This window comes from Cervus canadensis, chromosome 18 (genome assembly GCF_019320065.1).
Source record: "Cervus canadensis isolate Bull #8, Minnesota chromosome 18, ASM1932006v1, whole genome shotgun sequence".
NCBI lineage: Eukaryota > Metazoa > Chordata > Mammalia > Artiodactyla > Cervidae > Cervus > Cervus canadensis.
Genome location: NC_057403.1, coordinates 63,911,631 through 63,929,364, shown reverse-complemented (window position 1 = coordinate 63,929,364; position 17,734 = coordinate 63,911,631). Strand labels below are relative to the sequence as shown.

The following is a 17,734-nucleotide window of genomic DNA, read 5'->3' as shown; positions in this document are numbered from 1 at the left end:
TGAGTGAGCCCTGTGGCTCCCCCCTCCCTGAAGGTGACTGTGATGAAATACTGAAATTAGAGAGTTTAGAAACCTCGATAGCAATTTGACAAAGTAAGAGAGTATGACTGTTCAATCTAATAATAAAAAATTGGGTGCTTGTATTTCATACGGCTTTTTTTTTTAATCTCATTTTTCTCATCACTCAATTTTGCAAAAGTATTTTGCAAAAGTATTGGTCTGCAACTGATGGGAAATAAGAACCTAGTCTTTCGCTGACGCCGAGTTGGGAAGCTTGGCCATGCGGTCTCTCCACCAGCTTCTGTTGCCAAAACCAAACTCTTCTTAGTCCCAGAGTTAGTTCCCATTCATTTTTTTTTTCTCTTTATGTCAGGAAAGCCCATCACCCCATGTACTCACCACTCTAATCCCCAGAATCTCTATTGCCCCACATTAGCTCAGATATTCTGAGAGAGGTTTCCCTGGCTTGGCTGAAGGCCAGTACTGTTTATTCTCTGAAACAACAGTGATGTGGATGGTTGTACATGGTCCTGAGCCCAAACCAGCACAGAGGGACTATGCAGTGATGGCATTTTGTAACTGCCCACCTCCATCGCACACTGTCAGCAGCCAAGCTCACTAGAGGGCATTAATGCAGATCAGCTGCTAATGGACTTTCCCCGCTGGCTGTTTTATCTCCAGCACTTTTTTTTTTTTAACTCATTTGGGACTTTGAATTGTTCATATGCATTTTGTTTGTGAGTGCAGACATAAATAAATCCTTTAGTGCTGTTTCCATGCAGCTTCTCAAAGATTCAGAAACTGACTTCCTGCTCCTTCATTTGCTTTGCTGAAAGCTGAGCAATTCTACAATTTACCAAGATGTGGCTGAGGGGCTCTGGGCTGTAACCACTCCCAAAGGGGCACTCTCAACGGGGGCTTTCCAAAAGGCAGCAACAAAAGTTTGGGTGTTTTTTTTTTTCTGCTTTTCTGGAAGAGTTTCAGAGTGCATACCCCACCCCACATCACCACCCAAAGAGCACATGAGCCCAGTGGCCATTTGCAAAGGACCATTTGCTAAATCAAATCCCTTATGATTATACAGTGGAAGTGACAAATAGTACCAAGGGATTAGATCTGATGGACAGAGGTTTGTAACACTGTACAGGAGGCAGTGACCAAAAGAATCCCAAAGAAAAAGAAATGCAAGAAGGCAAAATGGTTGTCTGAGGCGGCTTTACAAATAGCTGAGGAAAGAAGAGAAGTGAAAGGCAAAGGAGAAATGGAAAGCTATACCCAACAGAATGCAGAGTTCCAAAGAATAGCTAGGTGAGATAAGAGAGCCTTCTTAAGTGACTAATGCAAAGAAATAGAGGAAAACAATAGAATGGAAAAAGCTAGAGATCTCTTCAAGAAAATTGAAGATACCAAGGGAACATTTCATGCAAAGATGGGCTCAATAAAGGACAGAAATGGTGAGGACCTAACAGAAGAGAAGAGATTAAGGAGCGGTGGCAAGAATAAACATAAGAACTATACAGAAAATGTCTTAATGACCCAGATAACCACAATGGTGTTTTCACTCACCTACAGCCAGACATCTTGGAGTGTGAAGTCAAGGGGGCCTTAGGAAGCATTACTACCAACAAAGATAGTGGAGGTGATGGAATTTCAGTTGAGCTATTTCAAATCCTCAAAGGTGATGCTGTTTAAGTGTTGCACTCAACATGCCAGCAAATTTGGAAAACTCAGCAGTGGCCACAGGACTGGAAAAGATCAGCTTTCATTCTAATCCCAAAGGACAATGCCAAAGAATGTTCAAACTACCGTACAATTGCACTCATTTTACATGCTAGCATGGTAATGCTCAGAATCCTTCAAGCCAGGCTTCAACAATATGTGAACTGAGAACTTCCAGATGTTCAAGCTGGATGTAGAAAAGGCAGAGGAACCAGAGATCAAATTGCCAACATTCATTGGATCATAGAGAAAGCAAGGGAAAATTCCAGAGAAACATCTGCCCCATTGACTACACTAAAGCCTTTAACTGTGTGGATCACAACAAACTGTGGAAAATTCTTAAAGAGAAGGGAATATCAGAGCACCTTACCTGCCTCCTAAGAAACATGTATGCAGGTCAAGAAGCAACAGTTAGAACCTGGACATGGAACAATGGACTGGTTCAAAATTGGGAAAGCAGTACTTTAAAGCTATATGTTATCACCCTGCTTATTTAACTTATATGCAGCAGAGTGCATCATACAAAATGCTGGGCTAGATGAATCACAAGCTGGAATCAAGATTGCCAGAAGCAATATGAACAGCCTCAGAGGACACAGATGATACCACTCTAATGGCAGAAAGTGAAGAGGAACTAAAGAGCCTTTTGATGGAAGTGAAAGAGGAGAGTAAAAAAGCTGGTTTAAAACTCAACATTCAAAACACTAAGGTCATAGCATCTGGTCCCATCACTTCATGGCAAATAGATGGGGAAAAAAGTAGAAACAGTGACAGATTTTATTTTCCTGGACTCCAAAATCACTGCAGATGGTGACTGAAATTAAAAGGCACTTGCTCCTTGATAGAAAAGCTATGACAAACCTAGACGGTGTATTAAAAAGCAGAAACATCACTTTGCCAACAAAGCTGTGTATAATCGCAGCTGTGGTTTTTCCAGTAGCCATGTATGGATGTGGGAGTTGGACCAGGAAGAAGGCTGAGCACCAAAGAATTGATGCTTTTGAACTGTGGTGCTGGAGAAGACTTTTGAGAGTCCCTGAAGAGTCCTTTGGACAGCAAAGAGATCAAACCAGTCAATCCTAAAAGAAATCAACCCTGAATATTCATTGGAAGGATGCTGAAGCTGAATACTTTGGCCATCTGTTGTGAAAAGCTGACTTATAGGAAAATACCCTGATGCTGGGAAAGATTGAAGGCAGAAAGAGAAGGGGATGACAGAGGATGAGATGGTTGGATGGCATCTCCAACCAATGGATATGAGTTTGAGCAAACTCTAGGAGATGATGAAGGACGGGGAAGCCTGACATGCTGCAGTCCATGGAATTTCAAAGGAAGAGTTAGACACAACTTAGCAACTGAACAACAACAACAATTTACTGAGCACTTCAGGACCACACACTGTAGCTGCCACTGTGGTCTAGTCTCAAAGATAAAACAGTAAAGTGCAATATATAACCAAGGGTCAAATATCACTGCCCCACAAGTCAAATATAGTTGGCAGATGTGTTTGTTCTACATACACATTTTTTAAAATGTGCAAAATGTACATGAAAGTACAGATTTCCAAAGTACCATGGCAGCAATTGAATGAAAACAAACATTGTCTGGGGTTGAGGAGCTTGGGTGTCTTGCTGCAGGCATTCATATTTGTGGGGGGAACAGGGGAGGGATAGAGGTGTAGGCATTTAAAAAGAGGAAACTTCCCTGATTCTTATTCTAAGTTGGAAAGCAAAGGTGAAAATGCTGTCAGCATCAGGACAGGGAAACCTGAATGAGTGGTTTAGAAAAGATTAGAGACTGGAGTTAGGCTAATAGAACCAGATTTCCTGAAGAGATGGGCTTTGCAGAAGTATCCAAAGAAACAGCACACACCAGAGTGCAGCCTTGCATGTCTGTCCCCAGTCCCATCAGCCCTTGCTCTGACAGAGCTGGGCAGGCAGGCAGGGGCTGTGACTCTGTTTTGGTCTCAGCTTCCCACACAGTCATCCACCAAGTGTGCATTTAGTATGTGAGAGTCAACAGGCCCTCTCCTGGGGTTTCCCTTGTGGTTCAGCTGGTAAAGAATCCGCCTGCAGTGCAGGAGACCTGGGTTTGATCACTGGGTTGGGAGGATCCCCTGGAGAAGGAAATGCTTCAGCTGGAGAAGGAAAAGGCTATCCACTCCAGTATTCTTGCCTGGAGAATTCTATGAACTATATAGTCCATGGGGTCACAAGGAGTTGGACACGACCGAGTAACAGCACTCTCTGACAGAGAGTGAGAGATACAAAGGCCTTTCCCTCAGAGAACCATGAACTAGCAGGAGGAACAGGCAAGTTAAAGCTTCGGGGGCTAGGAGAGCACATGGTGAAGCTTCAAACCCCAGGGGCAGAGCGCTCACATGGAGACTATGAGAGAATTACCAGCCACCTACTTTGTGACAGACAAGCTCTAAAATGACCAACGTGATACCCACCTCTTGTTGTTCATATCTTTATGCCATCCCCTCTGCTCAGGCTAGATGGGACCTGTGACTTGCTTCTCACCCAAAGCCTACAGCAAAGGTAAAGACGACAGGATGTCACTTTTGAAATTAGGTTACAAAGATTTATTTTTCTTGCCGGTAGACTCTATTTCCATGCTTGATGAAATGAGTTGCCATATTGAAGCATTCCAATCCATGAGAGAATGAGGGCACCCCCTGACCAGCAGCCATTTAGCTCTGAAACCTTTAGTCCAACAGCCCTCAAGAAACTAAATTCTTCCAAAGACCTTCCCCAGTCAAACCTTCAAATGAGACTCCAGCTGACACCTTGGCTGCAGCTTTGTTAGAGACCCTGCAGCAGATGTTCCGGACAAGGTTTGCTTGTCTCCTGACCTACAGAACCTGGGAGATAATAAATGTGTATAGTTTTAAGCTTCCAGATTTGTGGTGATACGTTATGCAGCACTAGGGCTTTCCAAGTGACTCAACGGTGGGGAATCGTTTTGATCCCTAGGTCAGGAAATTTTCCTGGAGGAGGAAATGGCAAACCACTCCAGTATTCTTGCCTGGAAACTTCCATAGACAGAGAAGGCTGTTGGCCTGCAGCCCTTGTGGTCACGAAGAGTCATGCATGGCTGAGCATGCATGCACACACGCACTAGATAACTTATTAGTTATCTGCATTTGTGTCCCCTGCTTTGGGGACAGCAGGTCATTTATAAAACACATTCACCAAGCCACAATTCAGGCCATAGCCTGAATACATGTGTTGTTGAGTCCCTGGCTGTTGGCTGAACGGTGCTCAGAAGGTAATAGAGACAAGAGAAATTGCAAGTGGCTGAGCTCTTCTCCCTTGCCTAAAGTCACAGCTGTCTTCCTACCAGTGTCTGATACCTCCTTACACGAGCAGTTGCCTGTATCTCTCAAGCCTGGAGAGAGGCCAGGGATTCCGGCCCCACTTCTGACCTTGGCCAGATGCCCAGCACTGAGTGGGCCCAAGTGTATTCTAAATTCCTTCAAATACCTAAGCACTATTTGTTCAGGACTTGAGCCAGGCCTGGTGACATGGAGGGAGTGAAATCTAGCCTGTGTCTGGAGGCTCTCAGGTGGCAGAGGCAAGCTCACAGGGTGGGAGCATCAGGCACAAAGCCAAGGTGTGGCCTTCCTTGCTCCTGCCTTGGACCCCACCTAGGTGACTCAGCGCTGGATGCCATCTCAAAGAGGGAAAGCGAGGGAACAGAGCCAGCCTGGACTGTAAATGAAGCAGTGATGCATTCTGGGGAAACCAGAGGCTCCTTATATCAAAAATCTCTACAGACCAAATGCCAAGATTAGCCCGATAGCTCATCATTCTTCAGGTTAAGCAATGGCCCAAGTCCTTTTTTAAGGTGTAAATACCCAGGAGAGCAAATCTCCTACATCCTCATCACATTTGTTTAAATGTGTTTATCAGGCTGATGTATCTCTGACATAAGGGCTCAGGGTTTAGGAATCTCTGAACCTTGTTCATATCCCCTCCTTATTCCCTCATTCTGCTTTTAAAATACCTAGTTATCTCTATGCAAATTGAACTTGAGTTCAAACAATGTTGGACTTTTCCCCTATTGCAATAGTATATTACTGATTAAAATCTATCCTTACCAATTTACCTGGTGTCCAGCTGTATCAGCCTTTGACAGTGAACAATGATGAAATTAAGCATGTTTTGGTTTTTTTCCAATTTTGTTCTTCCCCATAATTTTCTCTACATTGACTCAGAGCTGCTTTTGTAACTGGGAAAAAAAGTTCTATTTAAAGCATCACTTTTGATTGACTGGAGACATTCCAAGATCAGAGCTTGGGAATGGTTGTTTTAAAATCTCCCTCCTTAAAAAAATAAAAATAAAAAATAAAATCTCCCTCCTTGTCTTTACCTTGGGGGTAAATGGGTCTCCACAGAAATTCTACAGAGAGGCTCCCTGCCCTTACATTACATTGCCGTTGTTGCCCTCCACATGCTACACAAACACAATTCCCCAGCACTAGGTTTGCAGCCATAACCAGGGCAAATATGTTGCTGTCATATCACAATTTACAGCCCTTATCATTTGTAACTATGCCTTAAGAACTGAAAATTCTGGTCTGCTCATAGCCTATATGAAAGTTCAAGAAAATCTCACCATTTTGAGAGCTGTGAAATGGTGCCTTCACAAGTGCAACGAACTCTTGCTAAAGCACATGCTAACCAGGGGATGACGCTTCCTCCCAGGGGTCAAGAACTTCAGGCAGCAAGGCCTCCTTAGCACAACACTCAGGCCAGCACAGGCATTCAGCCTAGTATTCTTTTTTTTCCCCCAAGTTGTAATTCACTTTTATTACTCTAGACTTCAGATTATATTTTATGGCTAGATCCATGTCACTTCTAGCTGCGATAGAGTGGGAATTCCAAGTTTTTCAGCTGTCTGGACAGCTAGTAAGGTTGGGAAGAAGGGCAGATGAATATTAAATGGGCAGCAAGTACCTTCTGTCACATTCACTTCCTAGAAAGTTGAACATGTGTAATTGATCTCTAGGTTTTCCCTGGTGGCTCAGTGATAAAGAATCCGCCAGCAATGCAGGAGACATGGGTTCAATCCCTGAGTCATAGGGAAGAGTCCCTGGAGAAGGGAAAGGCAACCCACTCCAGCATAGCCTGCAAAATGCCATGGACAGAGGAACCAGGCAGGCCACAGCCCATGGGGTTGCAAGAGAGTCGGACATGACTTCGCGACCAAAGAGCAACAACACATTGGTCTCCAAACCCAGTTAACATGGGATTGGATCCTTAAGTTAATGTTGGTTGCCTTTGACAGTGGCAGTGGACACTGATATGGGGGAAAAAAACAGGAGGAAGAATGATAGCTCAGTTGTTCAAAATGGAATTGCAGTTTCAGCCTAGTGTTCTTATGAGGACAAAACAGGGCCTTTTCTGAACTCCAAGAGGACTGAATTATAACTCAGAAATTGCTCAAAGTATTCAAACATAACTGAGCAACTGAGCACACACACATTCTATGGTTAACAGTCTCAGTATTTTAACTGAAGGTTTCTAAACTTCCAGGCCAAAGACCCCATGGACCAATTACCCTACCCATTGCTACTTGCCAGCATCACCTCTGGTAAAATGACTCTAACATTGGAATGGATAATATTTAGCATAAATGCAATGAAATTCTTGTTTGCCTTCAAAGCATCTTATCAAAGTTCATACCTTTCAAACTCACACCACAGAGTCAATTCTACTGACAATGAAGGGAGCCCAAGAACAGCCGCTGGGCCTGATGAGCTAGCCAGTGTCACATAAATGCGTGGCCCGTGGTTCAATCCAGCTTGCAGGGACACCAGATTGTTTTAAAAGTTGAGTTTCTCACTCCACACCTACTGGCCATTATGAAAAAGACAGAAACAGCAAATGTTGGAGAGGATGTAAAGAAAAGAGAACTCTGTTACACTGTTGGAGGGACTGTGTGCAGCCACTATGGTAAAAGTGTATGGAGGTTCTTCAAGAAATTAAGACTGGAACTACCATGTGGCCCAGCCAGCCCATTTCTGAATATTTATCTGAACATAAAAACACTAATTCAACAAGATATATATACCCCTATATTCATTCAGCACTATTTATAGTAGCCAAGATATAGAAATAAGCTAAATGTCCCTCAATGGAAGAATGCATTAAAAATATATGTATATTTTCAATGGGATACTACTCAGTCATAAAAGTGTGAAATCCTGCCATTTGCAATAACATAGAAGGATCTTTAAGCCATTATGCTTAATGAAATAAGTCAGACAGAGAAAGACAAATATCATATGATCTCACTCATAAGTAGAATCTAAAAAGAAGCAAAATGAACAAACAAAATAGAAACAAACCCATAGATATAAAAATAGATTCGTGGTTGCCAAGAGGGGAAAGGGGCTGGAAGGTAAATGAAATGGGAGAAGGAGGTCAGCTGTATGGTGGCACACGGTAACTAGACTTCTGGTGGTAATCACATTGCAGTGTATACAGACTATAATTATAATGCTGTATACCCGAAACATATAATAAAAAATAGTTTGAGTTTTTAACCTCGAGTTTTTGAAAGCAGCTCTTCTGCCCCTTTCCTGTTTGCCCATTTCTGTTCCCCTTCAACCTTGAAGGAACCTAATTATAGGAATCAAATCACTAAGCAATTTTAACTAGCTCCTGATTTATGCTCTCTTAAATGTATACCATGCCTTGCCTAATCTACTGATTCTTTTCCTAGATTAAAATAAGTAATAATGAAGAATTAAGTAGTTAAAGAATGACTATCTCCCCACCCTCAACAGTCCCATCAGCAATCCTGCAGGCAGATCACACAGTGGGTAAGATAACATCTGAAGAGTCAGACGGCCTGCATGCAATGGAGAATGCGGCAGAAAGCATGACCATATAGTTGACCCCCTTCTGCCTTTGCAATTCACTGAGATTCTTTCCCTCTTTTTGCCTGTAAAAATTGTCATGGGTGAGCGGAATCTCAGTTGGTCTTGGGCCATGAATCCACCTTCTTGCCAGATTGCCATCTTTCTTGATTAAAGCATCTTTCCTTTCTTCTGCTGCTTTCATCTCAATTTTTGACTTTTAAATGGCAAGCAGCCAAATCTAAGCTGGGTAACATTTTTACCAACATTTTTTAAGCTTAGAGATTCCACAGAAAAATTATCAGTTCTCTTGAAAATATTCAGAGGGTTTGACATAGGGTCCTTTAGTATCTGCTGTCTCTTTTAAACAGTCTGTCCTCTGTGATGTACTTCTGGCTGCTCTGGCCCCTTTTAGTCCTGAATAACATCTGTCTGGCTGTGGGAAGCATGGTTGTACCCCTCCCCACTCCTACACACAGACAAATGTGGAGCAGAAAGAAAAGACGCTTCTTTTCAGAGGTTTGGGCTGCGGCACCAGGGTGAGGGACGCCTCTCGGCGAGGCCGGGACCCAGCAGCCGGGGCTGCAGTGACAGCCTGCAGACGGGACTCCAGTCGGAGTCCTCGTGGCCGCTCCGGCCCTGCCCCCCAGCTCACGCCTCTTCCTGGGGAGCACCAGGGAGCCAGCTCCGGCCGCAGTTCAACCAGAGGCCGACCGTGTCCGGTTCCCAGAGCCGGCACAATCTGCAGCGGCGGTGCCCGTCCACAGAGGAGTGCGATCGTGCCAGGCTGGTCCCGAGGCCCTCCAGCCCTCCTGGTGGAGCGGGGCCACGCGCCGGGGAGGGAGGCCGCAGGGCAGGATGCGTGGCGTCCACACCAGCTTGGGAATATCCTTGCCTCAACTTGAACACATTCATTCTCACTGCAAACAAGCAGAGAACTGTCTTCTGGAGGCTGTCCCAAAGCTGTCGCCTGTCCCCCCTGGGACCCAGGGGGCTCGCGGCTCTGCCCTTTCTTCCTTCTTGTTGAGGCAGAGCCTCTATTTCTTTCCTCCTATCTTAACAGGGGAGCAGAGGGTGTTCTAGATCCCATCTATAAACCTTAGGAAAAATTGGGCTTGGGACAGGATTCACCCCCTGTGCGTCCTTTGCCAGCCCTTCCCACCCACCATGCGGCGCACCGTTGACTGCCAGGCCTGTCCCTCGAGTCCCTGCTCACCCCGGTGGAGGACGCGCTTAGCAGGCAGCCCTAAGAGGCGAGGCACCGCCCCACGGAAGCACTGTGCCTGCCTACATGAGGAAGGCCTGGAGCTACAGAGACGCTCAGAACTTCTCCCCAGACCCTTCCGCGGCGCTGCGACTTCAGGCTCCAGCAGAGCACTTTTTCTGAATGCTCCGTTTCATAACCACTAGCGTGCAGGTTGCTGTAGAGCCTGCTGACGGGCTGCTGCAGTTTCCAGCTCTGGGAATGCACGGCTCCTGCTGCGTCCCGACGCAGGCGGGGCCGCAGGAAGTCTCCCTCTACGACGCCTGGTGTGAGCGAGCCCGCGCCGAGGCCATGGGCCCAGCCTGCTTAGATGGTGTCTTCTGGCCTTCGCCCCAGGAGCCATCCTCCAGCTGCCTAACCACCAGTGAGAGGCTAGTCTGGATCTTTTCCAAGAGGACTTTTTTAGTGGGGCAGAGAGTGGAGAGAATTTACAGAAAACAACTTTAGAGGTAGTAACAACTGACCTTGTTACCACAAAGCGGAATGGGCCATTTTCTGCGCAATAAAAGTCACTAAAAGAAAAAAAAGATGCTTCTTCTCTTTGTTCTTCTCCACTGGAGTCTTAGCTACTTGGTGGAAGTTTCAGGACAGGCTCTGGAAGCATGGTGTTTGCTCCCATTAACTGAGCAGTTAGGTAGAAGAAGGAACACGCTGACTACTCAGGGTGCTGTAACCAGGAAAATCCCCTCCACTATTCTCGGCCTCAGATCACCAGCACTGGGGTGTAAATGGAGGAAAGTGTCAGGAGCAAGGAAGGTAAGGAGAGCCTAGTCTGTAATAATTACTTCTTATTCAAAGAGTCAAGAATTTAAATTTGAGTGCAAATGTTATTCAAATGAAGTGACTCCTAAAGCAATTTAACACATTGCCCGACTATTAGGTCAGAGTCTGTTGCTTAACACAGCCTGGCCAGAGTAATTGGAACTATTTGGATCTTTTGGGAGTGGATGGTGACACACCATTGAAGCCTCTGGAGTTAACAAAGTGAGTGTCGTGTTTGGGGGTACAGGCTAGTTCTAAGGTAATAGACAGGTTCATCTGTCAGGCCTTCGTTTGCAGGAGAGAAATGTGTCTCTCTTGCCCCATGAGAGAGAACATTCCCAGTCTCACCTAAGAAGCTAGAATTGCTGGTGTCCCTTAATTGATTACCACCCCTAATAAGTCATCTCAAGCCAAGAACATGCTGTGTGAAGGACAGGTTTGAAACAAAGCAGTGAAGTCATTGATGTGTTTATGTTCTCAACCTCCCTTCTGGGTCCCAGTGACCACCAGTGTCCCGGCCTCGTGGGGCCTGGCTCTCATCCACTTGTTAGCTAATCAGAGCTAATACAATGTGATACATGAAAAGAAAGGAAGTCAAAATTCTGGAGATAAGTGGAGGCCCAGACTTCTAAATGAAATGCCAATTTGTAACGGGGCTACCAATGCAACTAGTTAGAAGGTAGGAGAAAGATGGGACAGTTCTCCTTCTAACAAACATCTTTCAAGACACCCTCCCAAATATTTCTAAGAAAATCTGGTGAATGAAATGTTTCCTCCTCAAGGGTGCCTTGCTTCCAAATATGTTCTACCCCCACTGTTTGAGGTCTTGAAACTCTAGCACTAGGTCCAGGGCATCCTCATGAGATGAACAATCACTTTTCACTGTGGCAGGGACCTCATGGTCCCTCTTGTGTTACATCAGACCTGTTTCATTCTGTATGCTTTTTTTTAAAGCCCACCTGCACTTGGCTTCTGTCAATATTTGAGTTTGTAACTCTGAACTTGTCCTTGGATAACTAAGTGTGTTCACCCATGAGTGGTGTGAAGCCGGCCCTGAAAGACATTCTGAAGGACAACAGCTCTGTCATTGGGTAGACCTGTTTCACAGACGGTTTATCGGTTCCGAGGCACCCCCTCCCCACCCCCGTGTTTCATCCCATCCTGGGTGTTGTTCCTGTTTGTTCTCTGAAGCAGGCCTTTGGCCCTCTGAATCCTGATCTCCAATCACTGTATTGAGAATGCATTTCTCTCCATCGGAGAATTCTTGATTCACATGAACCACTGATTTCAGAAGGAAGACAAATACTTCTCTTAAAGGGGGTTTGGAATCAGGTAGGCAGATCTCTCCTAATTTTCTAGGCCCATCTCTTACCATTAGTGGAGATGATTTTCAAGTTGCCTTTACCCCAAGAGTGGGGATTTGGGCCTGCAGGAATCCCTTCAGACAAGACAATGGAGGAAAAGTTAGAGAGTTTCATTGGCATCACAGGACTTTGAAGAGTCATTTAGCTTGGGTTGCTTGTGAGTCTACCCCCTGATGAAAAATAAGGATAATAACAATATCTACTTTAGAATGTCATCATGAGCATCGGGTGGGGTTTCAGCTGTAAAACTCCTGTGTGCATGCTCAGTTGTTCAGCCATGCTTTGTGACCCCATGGACCCCAGCCTGCGAGCTCCTCTGTCTGTGAGATTTTCCAGGAAGAACACTGGAGAGGGTTGCCATCCCCTTAGTGCTTAACAGAGCATCTGTGTCTGTTGTTGTTGAGGTTGTTATTTTTATGTCAGTTAAGGTTCTTTAATTGCAAGCAACAAATGCAACCCTGGCTAACTTAAAAACTGAAATTTCATGGGAAGAGCTCCCCAAATCAAAGGGCCATCCAGATAAACAGGCACAAAGGAGACAGAAATGGTGGCCACTCCAGAGACCCAGGCAGTCAGAACTAATTGGCAGCTTGCAAGTCTAACTACTCATCCAACCTTGACTCATTCCACTAGAGAATCAAAGAGAAGCCAGTCAGGAGAACTTTGGTCACGTGGGGTGAGGTGGCAAGATGCTCGGACTGATAACCCCAGTGAGACTTAACACAATGGAACAGAGGTAATTTCCCAAAGGACAAAAGTAGTATTTTTAGCCAGGAGAAAGGGTGTGGATACCATACAGAAATCAACAAACATCTGATAAAAACCATACTTGACCTTCATAGAACTTCACTGTCTTTCACTCTTCCTATAACCAGATGATGTAGGCAGGGATCCCAGGGCCATGATCATCAGCTTCCATTCCTTGAAAGGCACTGCTCTGTGGCTCTTGCCCACTGCTCTGTGGTTCTCCATCACCTTAGACCCAGAATCTGCTCAGCTTGATTAAGCAGATCAGGTCACCCAGTTCTCTGTGGCAGGGAGGTCACAATCATTCAGGAGCATCCGCATTGGGCCCAGATGATAGCACATAGTAATTTAACATCTGTTTGGCTTTCATGCTGTTATTAAAGAGTTTTATTTTAAATATTTGAGGTGTGATTCTGCTTCCTCATGAATATGTTGATGAAGAATTTCACACTTGTTGGAATCTTGGCTCATTTGTTGGTGGGATCTGAAATAGCACCTTTATAAAAAATGGTAAAATTCTTATTACAACTTAATGAATAAAGTCCATATGATCCAACTGTAGCAGCTCCCCTTGCTGTCCCTAGGAAACCCACCCTGATGGTAATTAGAGGATCAAGAATGCTGCTTCATGGCTTACTTTTAAGATGTTTTGAAAGACAATATCTGCAGTAATAAAACGCTCAAACATACTTGAAACGTGTTTTGTCTCCTGTCCTAATTATACCTATGCATAAATAGTATTTGTTTCTCTGCACCATAAAATTAAATATCTTTCTGAATACCCTTCTCCTACCTTGATGAGAAAGGAGAGACTCCCTTGATGAGGACAGCACTTCTGATGAGAAAACAGCAAAGAGGATTAACCATCCAAACACAATAATATGAGAAGCATTGCTTCCTAATTTCCAAACATGGTCTCTGTGTGCAACATTCCGCGTCTCATTGCCTGTCTCAATCCCCTTTGTCTGGGGAAACTGCCCCTCACATTTGTGCTATTTAGGGTCTCTGAAAATTTTAGCTGTCAAGGGAATCCCTTTGAACTCCTCCACAGAGGGTGCCTTGGTATTTATCCTCACCAACAAGGATCAACGGGTCTTGACACCCAGGAACTGAATCATCCCACCCACCAGTCTCCTCTGTGCCCATGCTGCAGCGCAACTGAGAGCAAAACACAGATGCCAAGTGCCAGCAGTGAGGAACTTATTTTTCATTAGCAACACGTGGCCCATAGGCAAGGCGATTAAGGACGATCATTTATCTGGCCCCACCATTTATCGGTGTCCACAGGCTGCCCTGGTAGCTCAGCTGGTAGAGAATCTAGCTGAATGCAGGAGAACCTGGTTCAATTCCTGGTTTGGGATGATACACTGGAGAAGGAATAGGCTACCCACTCCAGTATTCTGGCCTGGAGGATCCCATGAACTGTATAGTCCATGCGGTCACAAAGAGTCGGACACAGCTGAGTGACTTTCACTTTCAGTGTCCGTGGTAGAGGGAGGTGGTAAAGCTGCCATGCTCAGAAGCAGCCTCCCTGTTTCTACTTCAGAGCCCACTTGGCACTATTTGAAATGTCGCAGCATTTACCCTTAAAGACGCCCAGGAAGCAGTGTGACACACGTGTGTGGCTCTGTTGGCTACATCGCTTATGTAAGAGCAGGAATGCACACTGCTGACCACAGAAGTGGTCAGAAGATGCTGACCACATCTCCAAGTCCAGGCTGACTGTGTTGAAAGCCCCCTTTTGATGCCATGTGGCTGCCCTGCTTTTTCTCTCTCATCCTTCTAAATTGGGGCCAAATATTTTGGTAAGTGTTATCCAATGTCTCACATGGAAGAACGTGCCCAGCCCCTAGAGTAGAAATCATAAGGGGTCAGCCTGGGGTGAAGAGGTGGGCTCAATAAATACTTTCTGAGAAAAATGGACCACAGGGGCAATCAAGTCTGAAATTTGAGGCAGGTTTCTTCAAGTGTTCCTCTTCCTTCCAACAGGGGCAGTTCTGGCTTTAATGCTTCCCAGGGAAGAGAAAGTTCTGGTCATAGCTACCTCAGAATTGTCACATGGAGAAGTATTTCTTGTAACATTTATACCCCCTCTGATGCTTTGCCAAACCCTGCCCTGGTGTGTGACTCAGACGTTCCTGTCCTCACATATGATCATCATAAGAGTCAGCCCTTGAGCAGCGCTTTCTCTTTTTAGGTACATCCTTCTCTCCTTAGAGAGACAAGAGGAATAAATGCTGAGAGAATCACCAACCCCTCTCTCTCCAGGTGTTTTCCACCCCTCTGCCCACACAGAAGTCATCTGTGGCTGGCTCTCAATGGAATATCAAGAGAGGCCATCTCTTCCCTCCCCAAATGATCTTTAATTCTCCGAATCCTGGGCAGACTCAATCAACTGGCTAAGCTCTCAATGATAAAACTCAAAATGAACAGAATTAAGTAAAACCATCCCCAGTCAAAACACTGCCTCTCCTTTCACCCCTCCTCCCCCAAGGCCATCCTCACTCAGCTTCTGTCTATGTGAATGACGTGAATGCCCCACCTTTATCCTTTCCCAGGTCCTCCACCCTCTGTTCCAGACCTGAGCTTCCCCCTACATGGCACGGGCATATTACCAAGCATGGTTATCTCCCCTGCCATTTTCCACCGCTTGGCTAGAGAGAGGACAGGATGACCTTCTAGTCTGGATTGCTGTCTGCCTTATTTTGGTTTGTTCCTCTTTGATTGTTCCTAGGTATCCACAATAAATGTCACATCTTATATTGCAAAGACAATCTGCAAACACCCTCAGTGAGTCTAAATAAGAGATTCTTACTGTCATTGGGTCTCCCATTTTTCCTCACATCTTATAAACAGAGTCAAGAACCATTGACTTGGTTCTGAATAATCTTAAAAAGAATGACTACAGTGAATAGCCTTGGAAGACAGAATATGTCCTTCTGGAACAAAGATTAGGTTTGTTTACTGTCCTGGGTTACATTTGAAATCCCAGAGGATGAAATGGGAAAACTCTGAGATTTGCCAGGCCAAAATGTCCCTATACCCTTTGTATCCTGCTCCCCAGGGGAAATGGAAACCCACTCCAGTGTTCTTGCCTAGAGAACCCTACGGACAGAGGAGCCTGGTGGGCTATAGTCCACGAGGTCACAAAGAGTTGGACAAGACTGAGCACATACGCACAGTCTCTTCCTGAAGACACACAGGAGCAATGTTTAATTGAGGCAGCCAGTCACTACTCAGGAAAGCCCCCACAAATGGAAAAGGGGCTGTCCCAAGCCCTCTTACAGCTGTCTCCAGCACTCAACTCCCCAAACCTATCCAGAGTACCTAAAACTAGCCTGGAGAGTCTAGGCTGAGTCTGAGAGGTGAGAGAGAGGCATTCAAGCTGAGTTTAATACCCAAGTGCACAGTAAAGTTGGGGAAGGAAATGGCAACCCACTCTAGTGTTCTTCCCTGGAGAATCCCAGGCACGGGGGAGCCTGGTGGGCTGCCGTCTATGGGGTCGCACAGAGTCTGACTGAAGTGACTTAGCAGCAGCAGCACAGTAAAGTGCAAGAAGCAACACAATTTAGTAGGGCAAGAGGCTATCAGAGCAGACGCTGTCAGGCTGTCCTAGGAGGGAGGCAGAGAAATTGGGGAACGTGGCATAGCAGAGGTAGCATTTGAGCTGATCCTGAAGTAGAAGAAGGAGGCCCTGATGGGGGCAAGTGTCCATCTTAAGCAAGTGTGGGAGCCAAATTTCCACACAGAGTCCTTCCGGCCCTTGTGCACGTCTCCATTAGGCAGCTACCGGTGGAGTGTCCCCTAACTTTGGGCACTGAGTCAGGCATTAGGGTTTTTAACACATCATCCAGCACATGAGGTCCCTGCTGCCATGGAGATGACAGACAAATAAGCAAAAAGTAAACTGGAATTTGGGGTTGGAAGAGGGTGTATAAGAATAATAAAACAGGGGGTGTGCCTGAGAGCTGGGGGTTAGGAAGGCTTCACTGGGGAGGGGGCATTTGAATGTAACCTGATTCATGAGAAGAAACCACCTGTGTGAGAATCTGGGGGAGGATGAGTCTGGGCCAAGGTAGAGCATCAAAAGTCCCAGGTTCAGCACAATGGAAACAGTAAAGATGTGTGTGTACACGCACATACACCCATCCCCCACTGAGGGTGGAGTGGTGGAGATTGTGCCTTGAAGAGGCAGACAGGATGGGTTTTGCCTGGGGTCAAGTGTGTCTTGCCCACAATGGACGCTTCCCTTCCCTTCCCTTCAAGTCCAGGCTAGAGATAGAATAGCTGGCCCAGAGCTCTCAGCGTAAAATAAGATCTTCCTTCTCTAGGGAAGGCTGGGAACCAAAGGAGCACTGGCCCCTTCTAGGGAGGCATTTTCCAGACTATTCTATCTCTGTGTGGCCAGGAGTCCCCTTCCTGTTTTTAGCCGTTCAGGGCACTGATGTTGGAGGTAAATCCCCTACCCAGGCTTCAGTGATCTGCAAGTCTTGCTAAGTGGTCCCAATGCAGACCTGACCCGCAAAGATGAAAGCCAAAGTGCTCCTTAAAACAGCATTATTGTGCCTCCAAGTGGGGCTCACAGCACCTCTCTGTGTGGAGGCATCTCTGATGAATCTGCCCTCAGAATGTCAATCACATCCTCTTCCTCTGTAAATGAGGTCAGTGGGATATGTAGACAATGTATCTGGTTTATCTAGGACTACCTTGAATAAACCACTTTCCTCATCTTGATTTACCATAAGAGGCTGAGCCCTGATGAAGCTGTGTGATTATGATGGAAGTTCTTGTCCCACTCAGGATTTATATTAATTAATAGGACCATACGCTAATGGTCACCTGTACTTGCGGCCCAGCAGGCAGAGGGGCTGCCAGGCACAGGTTTGGCTAAGTAAGGCTTTCATGAGACCCTGTGCTGGGCTGCCAACCAGGGGTCACTCACCTCATTAAGGTAGCGGGAATAGAGCCCAGAAGAGATTCCAAGCTGCTGTTCAATAGCTCTCCCGA

General features: G+C 45.7%; 1 long non-coding RNA gene across 2 annotated transcripts in view; it reads right to left on the bottom strand.

Annotated features, from left to right (window-relative positions):
* LOC122421624 overlaps positions 1-17,734 on the bottom strand; it is a 70,098-nt gene that overhangs the window by 31,773 nt on the left and 20,591 nt on the right. Inside the window, exon 1 of one of the 2 annotated variants that reach the window (XR_006263532.1) lies at positions 4,175-4,566. The exons of the other annotated variant lie outside the window; for it this stretch is intronic. This is a non-coding gene — a long non-coding RNA (uncharacterized LOC122421624). Of the gene's footprint in view, positions 1-4,174; positions 4,567-17,734 lie in introns of those variants that run through there. 2 annotated transcript variants of the gene reach the window in all.